The 12,029-nt window shown below is 44.0% G+C and overlaps 1 protein-coding gene across 1 annotated transcript in view; it reads left to right on the top strand.

Moving 5' to 3' along the window:
• PACS1 (phosphofurin acidic cluster sorting protein 1) overlaps positions 1-12,029 on the top strand; it is a 174,051-nt gene that overhangs the window by 65,636 nt on the left and 96,386 nt on the right. The gene's annotated exons all lie outside the window — the stretch shown is intronic.

Here is a 12,029-nt window from a genome sequence, read left to right as displayed (position 1 = left end):
TTTCCTATTTTAGAAATGCAGCACGATAGGTTAAAAAGTGCTTAGGGTTTTGGTTTCAGTTGCAGGACTAAATTTGAGCATCCCTTCTATTCATTCTCAGACTTTAATGTGAACAGGAATAACCTGAGGATCTTATTAAAATGCAAATTCTTTTTTTTTTTTTTTTTTTTTGAGACGGAGTCTCGCTCTGTTGCCCAGGCTGGAGTGCAGTGGCACGATCTTGGCTCACTGCAAGCAAGCTCCGCCTCCCGGGTTCATGTCATTCTCCTGCCTCAGCTTCTTGAGTAGCTGGGACCACAGGTGCCCGCCACCACACCCGGCTGATTTTTTATATTTTTAGTAGAGAGGGGGTTTCACCGTGTTAACCAGTATGATCTCGATCTCCTGGCCTGGTGATCCGCCCACCTGGGCTTCCCAAAGTGCTGGGATTACAGGCATGAGTCACCGCACCCGGCATTTGTTTTTCTTTTTTTTTTTTGAGATGGAGTCTCGCTCTTGTCTCCCAGGTTGGAGTGCAACGGCACAGTCTCGGCTCACTGCAACCTCTGTCTCCCGGGTTCAAGCGATTCTCATGCCTCAGACTCCCGAGTAGCTGGGATTACAGGCACCCACCACCATGCCCAATTAATTTTTCTATTTTTAGTAGAGACAGGGTTTCATCATGTTGGCCAGGCTGGTCTTGAACTCCTGACCTTGGGTGATCCACCTGCCTTGGCCTCCCAAAGTGCTAGTATTACAAGCGTGAGCCATGGCACCCAGCCTAAAATGCAAATTCTGATTCAGTAGGTCTGGGGTAGGCCAAGATTTTGCACTCCCTCCCCGCCCTTTTTTTTTTTTTTTTTTTTTGAGACAGTATCACACTCTTTCACTCAGACTAGAGTGCAGTGACCTGATCTTGGCTCACTGCAGCCTCAAACTCGTGGACTGAAGTGATCCTCCTGCGTCAGCCTTCTGAGTAGACAAGACTGTAGACTTCTGCCACTATGCCCAGGTAATTAAAATTATTATTATTATTTTTTTTTGAGACTGAGTCTCGCTCTGTTGCCCAGGCTGGAGTGCAGTGGCGCGATCTCGGCTCACTGCAATCTCCGCCTCCCGGGTTTACGCCATTCTCCTGCCTCAGGCTCCGAGTAGCTGGGACTACAGGCATGCGCCACCACGCCCGGCTAATTTTTTGTATTTTTAGTAGAGACGGGGTTTCACCATGTTAGCCAGGATGGTCTTGATCTCCTGACCTTGTGATCCGCCCACCTCGGCCTCCCAAAGTGCTGGGATTACAGGCGTGAGCCACCGTGCCCGGCAAAAAAAATTTTTTTATAGAGATGGGAGTCTTGCCGTATTACCTGGGCTGGTCTTGAAATCCTGTCCCCGAGCAACCACCCAAAGTAGGATTACAGGGTGAGCTATGGTGTCCAGCCAGATTTTGCATTTTTAATAAGTCCCCAGGCCATGCTGATGCTGCTGGTCCATGAACTACCCTATATCTTGCAGGACCAAGACTAGGGTGAGTCAAGTGAGATGCCCCATGAAGTGTGGGAGGAGGCACTTACTGTCTTGTCACTTGCACACACCGGAGAGCAAGCACTTTTTTAAGTTTTGTACCCTGGGTCCCTTGCTTACCTCACCCTAATCCCAGACCTGATATCGTGTTTCCTATTATTGTAGGCTCACTGCTGATGAACCTACTAAATAGGACTCTTGAGAGGTGAACTCTTGCTGTCTGCATTTTTTTTTTTTTTTTGAGACGGAGTCTCGCTGTGTTGCCCAAGCTGGTGCAATCTTGAATCACTGCAACCTCTGCCTCCTGGGTTCACACCATTCTCCTGCCTCAGCCTCTCGAGTAGCTGGGACTACAGGCATGCGCCACCACGCCCAGCTAATGTTTGTATTTTTAGTAGAGATGGGGTTTCACCGTATTAGCCAGGATGGTCTCGATCTCTTGACCTCGTGATCTGCCCACCTCGGCCTCCCAAAGTGCTGGGATTACAGGCGTGAGCCACTGTGCCTGTCCACTGTCTGCATTTTTAAACAGGTTCCCCAGGTGGCCCTTAGGCACACCAAGCCTGTTATGAAACCAGTGCTTGCAACCTGAAAACCTCATGCTGCTGTTTACCTTTAGTTTTCTTTTTTTTTTTTTTTTTTTTTTTTTGAGGCGGAGTCTCGCTCTGTCGCCCGGGCTGGAGTGCAGTGGCCGGATCTCGGCTCACTGCAAGCTCCGCCTCCCGGGTTCACGCCATTCTCCTGCCTCAGCCTCCCGAGTAGCTGGGACTACAGGCGCCCGCCACCTCGCCCAGCTAGTTTTTTGTATTTTTAGTAGAGACGGGGTTTCACCATGTTAGCCAGGATGGTCTCGATCTCCTGACCTCGTGATCCGCCCGTCTCGGCCTCCCAAAGTGCTGGGATTACAGGCTTGAGCCACCGCGCCGGCCAACCTTTAGTTTTCATGATGTGCTTGAGATAGTGGTGGCTAAGTCTAAAATACATATATTTTTAATTGTAATGTTTGTGGGTACATAGTCGGTGTATATATGGGTTGCATAAGATGTTTTGATACAGGGATGCAATGCATAATAATCACATTAGGGTAAGTGGGGTGTCCAACTCAAGCATTTATCCTTTGTGTTACAGACAATCCAGTTATACTTTTTAGTTACTTTAAAATGTATAATTAGGCCAGGCGCAGTGGCTCAAGCCTGTAATCCCAGCACTTTGGGAGGCCGAGACGGGCGGATCACAAGGTCAGGAGATCGAAACCATCCTGGCTAACACGGTGAAACCCCGTCTCTACTAAAAAAATACAAAAAAACTAGCCGGGCGAGGTGGCGGGCGCCTGTAGTCCCAGCTACTCAGGAGGCTGAGGCAAGAGAATGGCGGGAACCCGGGAGGCGGACCTTGCAGTGAGCTGAGACCCGGCCACTGCACTCCAGCCTGGGTGACAGAGCCAGACTCCGTCTCAAAAAAAAAAAGTATAATTAAATTATTTTATACTATAGTCACCCTGTTGTGCTAGCAAATACTAGGTCTTATTCATGCTTTGTAACTATTTTTTTTTTATCCATTAGCCCTCCCCACTTCCCTCCTACTGACCCCCGACCCCCACCCCCCACCACTACCCTTCCCAGCCTGTGGTAACCATCCTTCTACTCTTTGTCTCCATGAGTTTAATTGTATTAATTTTTAGCTCTCACAAGTAAGTGAGAACATGTGAAGTTTGTCTTTCTGTGCCTGGCTTATTTTACTTAACATAATGACCTAGTGCCATCCATGTTTCATCCATCCATCCAAAGATTCACATTCTTTTTTGTGGCCGAATAGTACTCCATTGTGTATATGCACTGCATTTGTTTATCCATTCATCTGTTGATAGACACTTGATTTCAAATCTTGCTTGTTGTGAAGAGTGCTGCAGTAAACATGGGAATGCAGAGACCTCTTTTCTATACTGATTTCCTTTATTTGGAGTATATACCAACAATGGGATTGCTGGATTGTAAGGTAGCTCTATTTTTAGTTTTCGAGGAACCTCCAAACTGTTGTCCATAGTGGTTGTAAAGTTGCAAATATTGACGGTAGTTACTCAAATGGTGCCAGACTACAGGAGAAGGCCTGCTTGTATTTGACAAAACCAACCTTTACCCACGTACTGAATCTGATAATGTGATTTTTGCTCAAAATCCAACTCTTATGTAGTAAAAACCTTAATCGAAAGTGCACCATAGCTCAGTGCTTCTCAAACTCTAATGTGGGTAAGAATATTCTGTGTATCTTGTTAAAATGCAGATTCTGATTCAGCTGGCCTGGGGTGGGGCCTGTAATTCTGCATTTCTGACAAGCTTTTGAAGGGTGCTGAAGCTTTAGCTCTACAGCTGTGCTTGCAAACCAAGGAGATTTTCAACTGAGCTCTAGTTCGGAACTTTCTCGTAACGTATGAGAGTTTTGGTTAGGAATGTTTGGAGAAGTTATTCACAAATTTTACTTCAGCAGACAGGGGAAGATGTTTTTGTATTTTTAGTAGAGACGGGATTTCACTATGTTGGCCGCTGGGCTGGTCTCGAAACTCCTGACCTCAAGTGATCTGCCCACCTCAGCCTCCCAAAGTGCTGGGGTTACAGGTGTGAGTCACCGCTCCTGGCCAGAGATGCAGTTTTGATAAATGTTGTTTGGGCTGCTCTCCTGGGCTCAACTGATCCTCCTGCCCCGGCTCCCAGAGTGCTGGGATTATAGATGTGAAGTCACTGCCCAGCTGGGCTGCATGTATTTTTTCTAAAACCCAGGTAAAATGTGTTCATCGCTTAAGAGTTAGCATTTTTTTTATTTATTTTTATTTTTTTGGGTGAGACGAGGTCTCGCACTGTTGCCCAGGCTGGAGTGCAGTGCCATGATTTCGGCTCACTGCAGCCTTCACCTGATCCTCACACCTGATCCTCCTGAGTAGCTGGGACCACAGGCACTTGCCACCCAGTGGTCCCAGCTTGCCACGCCCAGCTAATTTGTTGTATTTTTTAGTAGAGATGGGGTTTCGCCATGGTGCCCAGGCTGGTCTTCAACTCCTGAGCTCAGGCAATCCTCCCACCTTGGCCTCCCAAGGTGCTGGGACTACAGGCATGAGGCACTGCGCCTGACTTATCAGCATTTTATTTTAAAAAAGAGGAAGGAGATAATTGTGTGAAACCTGATAGTAAGAACTTTCCATTTAAGCTGTATGGGAGTGGGGCTCCTGAAAAAGAGAAGAAGGTTGGTGACCAGCCTGGTCGACATAGTGAGACCTCGTCTCTACTAAGAGAAAAAAAATGGAGGGAAAAAGGTTCAGGCTGCTGCCATTTAACACTGCTTCTCCCAGGAGAGCAGCCCTGCGAGGCTTGAGTTTCTCTGAGTGATGTCTTAGGTTTCAACACTGTCCCCTTACTTGTTAGCCACCTTCATGGAAAAAACCCGCAATCCATGAATATTTGTCATCTTGCATGCCATTACTGGGCAAACAAAATGAATCACAAGCTGGGACTTGAATAGAAATTCCATTATTTAGAGACAGGTCAGATTAATCTATCTAGGAAGAACAGTGAAAGAGGCATTTTTCCTGATGGTGCTTTTTAAACTGCAGTCAGGTGATGCTGTTAATGAAAATGCCAAAGAGAAAGAGTGATTTCCCTCCTAAGCAGTATTAGATTATAGTGTTGTCAGGAGTCTTGCAATTGAATTACCTTCTTGTAATCAGTTCCACCTTATCAGTTAACTCTACTTGTAATGGACTGCTGGCTCCAAGAGACTTAGTCTGGATTATTTAAAGCTTCTTGCTGTAAAGGAGACATCACCTGTAGCATCTTCCCTTCCCCAGGTGGAGCATCCCCTGTTGGAGCACTTTGTAGGCTGCAGTGTTGTGAGCTCTGCCCTGGCTGGGAGGGGTTCTGGAACAGGTCTGAAGCCCGTAGAGCACAGGCTCATTTGTCTGCTTGATGCCAATGTGCTGCGGGTTCTCCAGAGGCTGGGACTCGTTGCTTCTGAGTCCTCGTTAGTATTGTTACTGCACTTCCCATTCGTATATGCCTGTCATGTTCTACCACTAACCCCCGGAAGAAATGAATGGGAAATTTAGTTTGCCATGATTTTTGCCCTGATTTAATGTATGATACTTAGTTTGGGAAGCCATTTGCTGTTCAAGACCTTCCTTTGTTTTTTTTTTTTTTTTAGGCAGAGTCTCACTCTGTTGTCCAGGCTGGAGTGCAGTGGCACAATCTCGGCTCACTGCAACCTCTGCCTCCTGGGTTCAGGCGATCCTCATGTCTCAGCCTCCCAAGTAGCGGGGTTTACAGGCACACACCACCATGTCCAGCTAATTTTTGTTTTTTTAGTAGAAAGGGGTTTCGCTATGTTGGCCAGGCTGGTCTCCAACTCCTAACCTCAAGTGATCTGCCCCCCTTGGCCTCCCAAAGTGCTGAGATTACAGATGTGAGTCATTGCGCCTGGCCCCAAGACTTTTGTGAAACAAAGCATTTTTAAAAGTTTCATAAGTAATATTGGAATTAATTTAGAGTGGACTGTGTGAAATAAATACTTTGTCACAAACTTAACGGTGTCAACATGGTAACAATATTGAAAAATGCTTTTAATTTTGTGAGGTGCGTATTCATAGAACTAAGAGTCAGAAGTTCTTGAACCTCGATTCCTGTTTGCATCTTACTGATAACGGACTATATTTAGCCTTTTCTTGGGTTGGGTCCTTATCAAAGAATGAGAAGACTAATAGTAACAATAATAATGTGTTTGCTGTATGACAAGAGCTAGCCAGGTGATTTGCAGTTTCAGTAGGGTAAGGTACAGCAGTATGAACCATTTCTATAACAAAAAGGAAATGTATCATATTGAGAGAGTGAACAGTTTTTTAGAGAAGAGGAAAACAAATCTTGAATTTGTTATTTGTACAAATATACATAGAAAGCTATCAGGAGTTTTCGTTCATTTGAGAATGAAGGTAAAACTTGCTCCAGGTGCTGGCTGGGCATGGTGGCTCACGCCTGTAATCCCAGCACTTTAAGAGGCCACGGTGGGCAGATCACGAGGTCAGGAGATCGAGACCATCGTGGCTAACACAGTGAAACCCCCTCTACTAAAAATACAGAAAAATTAGCCGGGCATGGTGGCGGGCGCCTGTAGTCCCAGCTATTTGGGAGACTGAGGCAGGAGAATGGTGTGAACCCAGAAAGCAGAGCTTTCGTGAGCCGAGATCGTGCCACTGCACTCCAGCCTGGGCAACAAAGCAAGACTCTGTCTCAAAAAAAAAAAAAAACACCTTGCTCCAGGTGCTAAGACTCGAAGGAAACGCAGACATTTGGTTTATTATTAGATCAATATAGAGTTGTACAGCAATCTTTTACATTTTCCACTCTTAAGACCTAGAAATGCATGGTATAATAGCTTAGAAAGACAATTGGTGTGAAGTATGTTCATTGTTCTTTTTTTTATTTGAGATGGATCTCACTCTGTTGCCCAGGCTGGAGTGCAGTGGCACAATCTTGGCTCACTGCAACCTTCACCTCCCAGGTTCCAGCAATTCTCTTGCCTTGGCCTCCCAAGTAGCTGGGATTACAGGCATGCACCACGACGCCTGGCTAATTTTTTGTATTTTTAGTAGAGATGGGGTTTCACCATGTTGGCCAGGCTGGTCTCGAACTCCTGACCTCAGGTGATTCACCACTTTGGTCTCCCAAAGTGCTGGGATCACAGACATGAGCCATCACTCCAGGCCTGTTCATTATTCTTTATGATCTCACATTTGACTTACAATGCACTTTTATGTCATGTGATGAGGCAATACATTTGAAGATGAAAGAGGGTATTTAAGTAGCTGAGGACAGAATCAGAACTTTAGTAGTTACAGTGAGGAAGTCAAAATTTCTCCCCACAAAACAACAATAATACCAGACAAAATTGTCAAAAGCAGCTGTTTCAGGGCTGTAGAAGTAGAATAAATGCGATAAATAAATGGAGAAGCATTTATCCAAGAGAAACCTCCAAACTTCAAGTAAGAAAAATGGGAGTCTGTGACGTCCTTGCCTACAGTGATAGGGGGTTACTCTCATCCCCTCCTGCCACTGGTGTGGTAGTTCTGTCAGGGTAGAGCAGGCCATGAAAACTAGCAGCTTGGCTACTAGAGAGAACTCACTTGATTTGGAGCAGGTGAAAAGCCCCCATCCGGTGGTATTGACAGTGAAAGTAATGAGCCTCAGTAGCAAGAGAAAAGGAAGGCCAACAGTTCTGGTAGTGAGAGAGATATCCCAAGTGGGTCAAGCAACAGACTGGCAAACTAGCCCAAAACTTAATTGAGATCCTGGAAATGAGACAGTTTTAGAGGGGTCTGAAGGGCTGTCCACACATTTCTGGCTGACTTAGAAGCCTCTGCACACATGCAGGTAAGACTAGAGCGATCCCATGGTACCTGTTTGTCCCTGGTTGGCTGGGAATCTGCATGAATGTATAGAGGAAATGCAAGAGGGCTGATCTGAAAGGAAAAGTGGGGTAGACCTGAAAACTGTTTGAACTTTTTGCTCCCTAACCCTGCACAGACCCATGGGCAGAGGTTGGAAGCCTACCTAGCAGGCTCAAGAGATGCGAACACAACGTATAACCAATCGTTGCCTGTTCACTAAGCTGTGTGTTAGCAAGTCAGGCTTAAAAATAAAAACAAGAATTTGAAAAGAAAAACTGGCAAAAAAGAAAAGAAACTGAGTAGACATCAAATAGCCACACATCACAGGGGAGACAGATTTTGTAGATTTAGACGAGGCAGATTACTAAAGAAATAAAAAACGCACATGAAAAATTACAGTTGAGAGTTGCTACAATATATTCTCTAAAACATCTAGTTTTTAAAAATTTTGTCTGTAATTTATTATGGTTATGTCTGTAAGGAAAGGCTATAGAAAACAAAAAAAACACTAATGGGACAAAAAAAAACCAGGAAAGGGTGGTTCATATTCAGGGAAGATAATCAGTCAATAGAAACTGTTTCTGAATGAGCCTAGATGTTAGGTTTAGTAAACAAAGACTTCAGCACAGCTATCGTAGATGTGTTCAGGAAATACAGGAAACTATGTATGTCATGTTTAAATATTTAAATAAATGTATGATGACAGTGATTCAATAAAGCAAACTATAGAAAAGAACCAAATGCAAATTCTGGAGATGAAAAATACAGTAACTAAAATTAAAAATTTGCTATAGGAATTCAACAGCAGATTTGAGACACAGAAGAAAGAATTGGTGAACTTAAGATAGATCACTAGAAACTGCCAATCTGAAGAACCTGAGGGAAAAAAGTGAACAGAGCTTCAGATATCTATGGGACATCAGGCATGCCAACACACAAGTCACAGAATCCCACAAAGAAAGGAGAAGAAAGGGCAGGAAAAATAAAATGAATGAAGTAACAGCCAGAAACTTCCTACATTTGATGAAAATCATGAATCTATGAAAGCTTCAAATTGCATAAATATTGAGGGATCCACACCTAGGCATATCCTGGTCAAATAATTGACAGGCAGAGACAAAAAGAGGCCGGATGCAGTGGTTCACGCCTGTAATCCCAGCAGTTTGGGAGGCCAAGGCGGGCAGATCACTTGAGGTCGGGAGTTTGAGACCAGCCATGGCAAAAACCCTGTCTCTACTAAAAAATACAAAAATTAGCTAGGCCTGATGGTGCATGCCTGTAGTCCCAGCTACGTGGGAGGCTGAGGCAGGAGAATTGCTTGAATCTGGGAAGTGGAGCTTGCAGTGAGCCGACATCATGTCACTGCATTCCAGCCTGGGTGACCAAGTAAGACACTGTCTAAAAACAAACAAACAAAAAAAGACAAAAAAAGTAAGAATGTCTTGAAAGCAGCAAGAAAAAGATAACTCCTCAAGTTTTTTATTGTAACCGTATGAATGTTTGCTGACTTCTCAGCAGAAACAGTGTAGGGTAGAAGGTGATGGAATGACATATTCAAAGTACTAAAAGAAAAAAACCAAATCAAAATCTTTATATCTAGCAAAAGTATTCTTCAAAAATGAAGGCAAAATAAAGACATTCCTAGATAAGCAAAGACTAAGAATTGCTTGCTACCAGATCTACCTGAAAGAAGTTTTTTGACTGAGAGGAAAATTCTACCAATGGACAGTAATTCGGATCCACAAGAAGAAAGGAAGAACACCAAAACTGCCAAATATTTGGGTAAATGTAAGATAATGTATAAAAATAGCTGAGGCTCAAAGTAGTAAAGAACATTCTCCTGGTTAAGAGGAAGATGATAGCAATGGAAACTTGGGTCAAATTAAAGGAATAAAGAATGCTAAAAATAGTAAGTATGTAGGTAAACATAACAAATTTTCTAATGTTGTAATTTTTCTAAATGGTAGTTGACAGTAAAAAGCAAAAATAACTATTACGGATTTAAAACATGCAGAATAGAGAGTAAAGGGGTGATTCCTGGAGCCTGGGAAGGGTAGGTGGGAGTGTGAGGGAAGTGGGGTTAGTTAATGGGTACAAAAAGAAAGAATGAATAAAAGCTAGTATTTGCTAGCACAACAGTGTGACTATAGTCAGAAGTAATTGTAATATAAAAATAACTGTTGTCTGTGACACAAATGATAAATGCTTGAGGTGATGGATACCCCATTTACCCCGATGTGATTATTATGCATTGCATTCCTGTATCAAAGTATCTCAAATAACCCATGAATATATATACTTTCTGTGTACCCACAAAAATTAAAAATAAAAATTTAAAATTTAGAAATGAAATATATGGCCATAAAAAAAAGACATAAGGAAAAAAAATACCTGAGACTCTTGTAGTTTGTTGAGTGTAATTGGCATAATCCTTTTGAAAGCGAGTTGGGCAATAGCCATTAAAAATTTATTTTTATTTTTATTTATTTATTTATTTATTTTTGAGACGGAGTCTCGCGCTGTCACCCAGGCTGGAGTGCAGTGGCGCGATCTCAGCTCACTGCAAGCTCCGCCTGCCGGGTTTACGCCATTCTCCTGCCTCAGCCTCCCGAGTAGCTGGGACTACAGGCGCCCGCCACCTCGCCTGGCTAGTTTTTTGTGTTTTTTAGTAGAGACGGGGTTTCACCGTATTAGCCAGGATGGTTTCGATCTCCTGACCTCGTGATCCACCCATCTCGGCCTCCCAAAGTGCTGGGATTACAGGCTTGAGCCACCGTGCCTGGCCCAAAATTTACTTTTTAAAAATTAATTATTATTTTTTGAGACAGAGTCTCACTCTGTTGTCCAGGCTAGAGTGCATTGGTGTGATCACAACTCACTGCAGCCTTGACCTCCTGGGCTGGGCTCAAGTGATCCTCCCAGCTCAGCCTCCCAAGTAGCTGGGACTACAGGCACACATCAGCTTGCCTGTCTAATTTTTGTATTTTTTTGTAGTGATGGGTGTCTCATGTTGCCCAGGCTGGACTCATACTCCAGGCCTCAAATGATCCTCTTACCTTGGCTTCCCAGAGTGCTGGCATTACAGGTGTGAGCACCAAGCCTGGCCTGCCATTAAAAATTTAAATGTTTAGTCCTTTTAACTTAGCACTTTCAGTTTTAAGAACATATATCATAGAAACACTACAATAACTTCGTAATAACTAAAAACTATAAAAAAGTCAAATGCCCATCAGAAGGACTGATTAAGTAGTATATTTATTTTGACTAAATATTATAACCATTAAAAGGAATGAGGTCAGGCTGGGTGTGGTGGCTCACGTCTGTAATCTCAGCACTTTGGGGGGCCAAGGAGGGCAGATCACTTGAGGTCGGGAGTTCAAGACCAGCCTGGCCAACATGGTGAAACCTCGTCTCTACTAAAAATACAAAAATTAGCTGGGCATGTTGGCATGCACCTGTAATCCCAGCTACTCATGATGCTGAGGCACGAGAATCGCCTGAACCAGGGAGGTGGAGGTTGCAGTGAGCCAAGATCGCACCACTGCACTTCAGCCTGGGTCACAGAGTGAGGCTCCATCTCAAAACGAAACAAAACAAAACAGAATGAAGTCGTATATGTTTTAATACGGAAAGGTGTCCACTTAACAGTTGCTAAATGTGATACATTTGGTCGAAAAGAGATGGAGCAGCACAGAAGTATATGCTCAAAGGTATGTGTGAGCACGTGTACACGCACACACACTTTTTTCTGTTTGTTTGTTTGAAATAGGGTCTCACTCTTTCACCCATTCTGGAGTGTAATGGCTTGATCTTGGCTCATTGCAACCTCTGCCTCCTGAGTTCAAGCAAATCTCCTGCCTCAGCCTCCCGAGTAGCTGGGATTACAGGCGTACGCCACCACACATGACTAATTTTTGTATTTTTAGTAGAGACAGGTTTTCACCCATGTTGGTCAGGCTGGTCTCAAACTCCTGACCTCAGGTGATGCACCTGCCTTGGCCTCTCAAAGTGCCGGGATTACAGGTGTGAGCCACCGTCCCCAGCCAATGCGCACTTTTTTTCTTCAGACTTTTAACAGTGATCTTCTCTGGTGATTTATAGGATT

The sequence above is a fragment of the Trachypithecus francoisi genome, unplaced genomic scaffold (assembly GCF_009764315.1).
Source record: "Trachypithecus francoisi isolate TF-2019V2 unplaced genomic scaffold, Tfra_2.0 Lachesis_group8, whole genome shotgun sequence".
NCBI lineage: Eukaryota > Metazoa > Chordata > Mammalia > Primates > Cercopithecidae > Trachypithecus > Trachypithecus francoisi.
Note: the sequence above shows the minus strand (reverse complement) of the source record. Positions and strands in the feature narration are given on the sequence as shown.